Genomic DNA, 7085 nt, shown 5'->3' with positions numbered 1-7085 from the left:
ATAGAAACATGATATATATATATATATATATATATATATGAGAGAGTGTGTATACAGACGCACAAACAGACATATTCACGATCACACACAAATATATACATACACAGAAACAAACAGAAAGCTCCAAGTTCACTTACATCATTTTCTCCACAACTTTCCTTTTAGCAAACCCAGTCACCCCTCCTACCACCACTATCAATGTCAACATTATCATCATCATCATCATCATCATACGAGACGTTATTGGCAACTGACCAAAAGGATTGGTTTTTTTTTTTTTTTTCGGAAGTTCCCAGTTTAACATGGGTTAGGTATAGGTTCAGGCAATAAGGTTTCAATATCATATCCCTCACATAATCACGTGACATACTAGATAAGCGAACGATTTCTCTGTCAACATTTCAAAACCATTATATTGTTATTTAGATGCAGAAGTGTATTAGATTTCGAAGCATGCATTTCTGATGCTTTTATTTTCTTTTAGACAATTCTTATTTTTCCCTTCATTTCTCTGTGTGTGTCTCTCTCTCTTCTTCCTTTGCACGTGTGTATATATATGTATTTGTGTATATATATCTTTGTATGTGTGCACACCTACACATCACCAAGTGTATGTGTGTGTGTGTGTATTTATATATAAAGTACACACACACATATATATGTAAACATATATATATACCTATATGTTAGTACATATATGTAAGTATATATATATATATATATATATATATATATATATATATATATATATATATATATATATCAACCTATGTGTAAGTACATACACAAACATACGTCGTGAAAGTATGTGGGAAACGACTTTATGAATGCATGAATTCTAAAAACATTGGAAGAAAGTCAATATTTTGCATTAATTCTTACCATTTTAGACAAATGATTCTTTTAACCTCCGAATGAAAATACTTTTCATTTCATCACATAAACAAACTGAATGTCTACAGCTTTTAAAGACGATTCCGCCCACAAAACACTTAAGAAACTAGCATATTTTACAGATAATAGAGATGAAAATAGAACATATTCTATTCTTCAGAATAATACATTTATTCTACAGAAGCAGATAATGATTTAGTTGACCAGAAATGAGATGATAAAACTAGTGGCAATAGTATATATATATATAACATGCATTTCCCTAATGAAGGAATAAATATTATGTTCGAACTGATGGCGAGAGAAGCACTTCCGGCTATTCGTCTTTAGCTGAAGATACATCGCACACAACGCTCGTCATATAGACAATCCAGTAGGGAAATAGCGTCTCTGGCATAGCAGCGTTACAAGGGAGAGTGCATCCTTACAACAGTGCTTCATCGATTTAGGATAAAATAAAATGGAAAGAATTGATATCTGCATCTTAATAGTCAATTCGTCTTTTCTCATGTTACTGAAAGAGCAATCACTTGTAGCCCTAGGCAGTATGTGGAACAGCAAATCCTTTGACAGCCGACACATATTACGAAATTATTTTCGAAATATTCAAAAGGAAGGACGAGCAGAAATAGCTGTTCCAGAAACTTGTACAGTAAATGGGAAGGTGTAATACAAAGGTTACACTAAAGGATATGAAAGACTACGTTGATCGATGGATCGGAATTAGTTCTTGCGGTAAAATACGGACACGTGTAAACGCTCACGTAACAAAAGTTCTTTGAGGAGTAAGATTTATAGGTATATACTACTTACTTGTACATGATGCGGCATTCCCAAGGGGTGGGTTGAGCCGACTCCGACCAACGCGTTCACCGTCGGAGTTTGTGTGGGATTACAATTTCACAGGTAGTGCCTAATCACATGCATACACACTTTGGGATAGTGTAATCCGTTGCAGCTCATCTTGCTGTGGATTGTGGATCATCGCAGAAGATTCGCTGAATAAGTCATCCGCCGATTCTCGGAGCAGACGTAGTCTGAGTTTTAAGTAGGTTCTGGAATCATGCTGTAACAAAAGCTAAAAGCTGCCTTACAATCAGTGGTCCTTCCAGCTCTCCGGATACCTCTCTTAGAGAGAGGATGTCCCGAAAGGAAATATAAGCATTGTTTCCCTTGTATCATAGAAGTGATGCATCTTGCCGATCGGGAGACAGGGATATGTTTAAGACTGCCCCGTATCTTTTCAAATGATTGGTTATGAGATCGAATGGGAGTGAAAATGCATGTGACGGTGCAGGCGCATGTCTTGAAGCAGTGTCACCTTATTACACCGACGAAGAGAATCACAAAGTGTGCCTATGTTGCTCAGTGTCTGATGATGATGATGATAGTGTTGTTGGTGGTAATTACTGACCTGTTACTGACGTTGGCTCAGGTGAAGACAATTTGGTGCGGGTGCATAGGTATGGATGTACACAAGTAGATATGTACTTTTGAATGGAAGTATGAAACCATATATAATTCACTTCACTTTAATAAAATATATGGATGTGTGTGTGTACGCATATACACACACACACACACATATATATATATATCAATATTTACACATATATATTGATATGCATATATACACACACAATATAAACAATTATACGAATAAATATGAATTGACACAGACGCACATATATAAATACACACACAAATACGCGGGTGTATATTAGGTATATGCATACAAATATATGTTTAAGTATGTATTTATACACATATGCATATACGTATAAGAATATATTTACGGGTATATACATATATATATATATATATATATATATATATATATATATATATATATATATATATATATATATATATATATATATATATATATATATATATATATATATATAAACATAGAAACATAAACCGTACGTATTTGTAAATGTGCGGGTGTATGGTTGTATGCTAATGTTTATGTGTGTTTGATCATATCGAAACATTCAATTTCCATATAACCATTTCACAATATCCAATTTGGATATCATCCCGATATCAAACAAAACGAAAAAGAAACAGTTCACACCAATAACAACAACAACAAAACACAACAGTAACCACATGATCGATGATATTGCTGCTGTCTTCTTATATACGATATTAAATGTAGCATCGAAGATATATACTTACTTATCCCTATACATACATTCACACACACACACACATTTATATACACACAAATATATATATATGCACACACACATGTTTATACAAACACTCAGATACATATATACTCACACATATACACAAATATATATGTATATAGGTGTGTGTGTACATATATGTTTTTACATCTATACATACACCCACTCACCCCTCCACACACAAACGTGTGTATATGTCTTTCTGTGTAATGTATGTGTGTATGTATATATATCTATAAGTACGAATGCACATATATGTAATTACATTTATATATATGTACTCATACAAACACACTGATAATATGTATCTGCGCATTAATGTGTGTCCGTGTGTGTGTGTATCTAAATAAATCTGCACATACGCATATATATATATATATATATATATATATATATACACACACATAGATAGACGTACACATAGATAGACGTACACATACTGATATATATTCATACACACACACACACACACACACACACACATTGTACGTACGTACGTACATTGCAGCCAATGCAAGATGCGAAAAGTGATTGATATCGATAGACAGATAGATGTATCGAACATATTATTGCAAACAGAGACATCATATTTATTCTAGAAATATCTACATACTCGTGTGTTGATGTGAATATATATATATATATATATATATATATATATATATATATATATATATATATATATATATATATACATACGTATATTTATCCAGGCGCGCACACTCGCGTATCAATTAAATATTTCATCTAGTGCTATCGTTTATAACAATACTAGTTGTTATATATTTCCAGTCGCAATGATAATAGCAATATATCAAGTTGTATATCAATATGTGAGATATTGTTCATGCTTTTCCATTGGTCAACGATACAATTCTACGTCGTTTGGCTTCTGGCTATCTTTATTTATGTGCATTTCGTGTATGTGTAGTTGTCTGTAGATCGAGCTCCGTAATGCATATACATAAACAATGGCACTTATACATGTACACACACCCACAGATATATACGCATATATGGATAGGCATAACCACACATCTATATTCAAGCACACACATAAAGATATATATTTATGAGAGAGGAGAGAGATAGAGAGAAAGAGATGGGGAGACAGAGAGAGAGAAGGGGGAGGGTGTGTAGGAGGATTTTATCATCACCAACGAAGGAAAGAACTTCTACATAGTTTCTCGACCTGCTAGAAATGGAAGCTAGATTTTACTAAATTAATACCTTATAATTTTAAAACGGAGGATCAGTGTAAGCCGATGTTAAAACTAATGACCAGGTTATTATGACTGAGAAGTCTCTTTGAGATATCGATGTATCGATGTGGGCAAGCGTTTACTAGAGAGTTTTAGAAAAAATCACCATCATCATCACAATCATCAGCATCACGGTCATCATCATCATCCTCATGGTCGAGCAAAATGAAATTATCCCACGCGTTTCAATTTGTTTACATTTTGCTTAATATATTCTTAATTCATATATATATATATATATATATATAGAGAGAGAGAGAGAGAGAGAGAGAGAGAGAGAAGGGGAGGAGAGCTGTATATATATATACATTCCTACATATATACATATATACACACAGACGCACATATATATTTATTTTAAATGTGTATACATACCTAGTTATTTACGTAGACAGACAGACAGATAGACAGATAGATAGATAGATAGACAGACAGACAGAAAGACAGAAAGATAGATAGATAGATAGATAGATACATAAATAGATAGATAGATAGATAGATACATAAATAGATAGATAGATAGATACATAAATAGATAGATAGATAGATAGATACATAAATAGATAGATAGATAGATACATAAATAGATAGATAGATAGATACATAAATAGATAGATAGATAGATACATAAATAGATAGATAGATAGATACATAGATAGATAGATAGATACATAAATAGATAGATAGATACATAAATAGATAGATAGATAGATAGATACATAAATAAATAGATAGATAGATAGATGCATAAATAAATAGTTAGATAGATAGATAGATAGATACATAAATAAATAGATAGATAGATAGATAGATAGATAGATATATAGATAGATAGGTAGGTAGATAGATAGATGCGTGTGAATGTATGTACGTGGTTACGCATAGTAAATGGATTCAAACGTGAAACAACATAACGAATGCATTCAGGTAATAAAATAGAAGTCTATATGAGACGACAGCCACACATTCAGGTCTCAAAGACTCAGGTGTTACACAAACAGTCATCAGTAGCGAACGGGGGAGGAATGTAATAACTTTAGATATCTAACATATAATAACACCGTGTTATGTGTTTTTTATGAACTAAAGAGAATCGCTAGAGAAAAAATGGAACGAGGAATATATACAAATAAATGTATTATCCGGATACTGACAAAACCCCCTCGCAGATTAACTACAAATTGATTAACATTATATAGTGCTCAACTTCTCTGGGAAAGGGGTAAATATTAAATTATATCTTGTGGTATACGTAATGCCGTATTATATTGATATAGTGATATCAATGTCACAGACGTGTTCGATATGTTGCGAGTGATCTAATTAAAATGTGTATAGGTATTCACACACACACTTATATATATATATATGTATATGTACATACATATATACATACACACACATATATATATACGTGTGTGTGTATATATATATATCTATATACATACATACGTAAATATATACACACATGTACATAAACATATTTACGTATGATGTATATTCATGCATTTCTATATATATATATATATATATATATATATATATATATATATATATATACATATATATAACAACATACACGTATATATATAGACAAAGATAGTTATTTACACACACACACACACAAACACACACATATGTATTAGTAGATATATACGTACCTAAATATATACAAATACATGTATATATATATATGCGTGTGTGTGTGTGTGTATGTATGCATGTATAACAGCCATTCATGCATATACACATTTAGATATATACAGGATACGCACACGTAAATATACGTATAACACAAGGGGATATACATACAGAGAGGTAGTGATAGAGATGAGGTGAAGAAGTAGAAGAATGCAGAGAGGGAGAAGATGGGGAGGAGGAGGAGGAGAAGAGAATATGAAAAACGTAAATTACAGGAAGCCTAAAGGGATTCGAAATGTGAAGGATTACGGTTAAAGGGATGAGATAATATGATGTAGAAGGGGAGATGTTTGGATGTATAGAACAATGAGATGGTATGAGGGGGTATTGAGAAACGTGAGGTAGAGAGAGAGTGAGGGTGATGGACAGACACGGAGAGAGAGAGAGAGAGAGAGAGAGAGAGAGAGAGAGAGACTAAGAAAATAACTGCATGCTTGAAATAGATACAGAACTCTAAGCAGAGAAAAAGAGGGAAGCATCTACCGAAACAGAGCGACTAAAGAAGCGAGTGTACGAGTGAGATAAGGAAATATATTTGTGTGTGTGTGTGTGTGTGTGTGTGTGTGTGTGTGTGTGTGTGTGTAAATACGTGATATATGCCAAGGCAGTCGAGTTTGTACGCATGCGTGTGTGTGAATGAGATCCATCGAGATATCATCTCGTATATAAATCAAGCTAACACCGATCGCCATGACATAATAAATGGTATCAGCGAATTAATGGTCTCTCCTTCCGATTACAAAGCTATATCATATCCCAAATAGCCGATAACTCATGACTGATATCTCTCGTACACGATAATATCACACAGTCAGCTGATACGAGAACATAACACGGACGATGTCACTTCGCTAGGATATCGTGTCGCCGTTGTGAGTGCTGAGTTAGGGATACGATTTTATGGCCTGGCATGAAAGCGGCGAATTGGCAGATGCGTTAGACTGCTCAGTAAAATACCGTGTATGAATTCATTCCGAGACTTCACGCTCCGAGTTCAAATCCCACCGAGGTCAACTTCATGTTTTATCTT

The sequence above is a fragment of the Octopus bimaculoides genome, chromosome 24 (genome assembly GCF_001194135.2).
Source record: "Octopus bimaculoides isolate UCB-OBI-ISO-001 chromosome 24, ASM119413v2, whole genome shotgun sequence".
Lineage (NCBI taxonomy): Eukaryota > Metazoa > Mollusca > Cephalopoda > Octopoda > Octopodidae > Octopus > Octopus bimaculoides.
The sequence above is the reverse complement of the archived record's forward strand: the minus strand, read 5'-3'. Positions refer to the sequence as shown.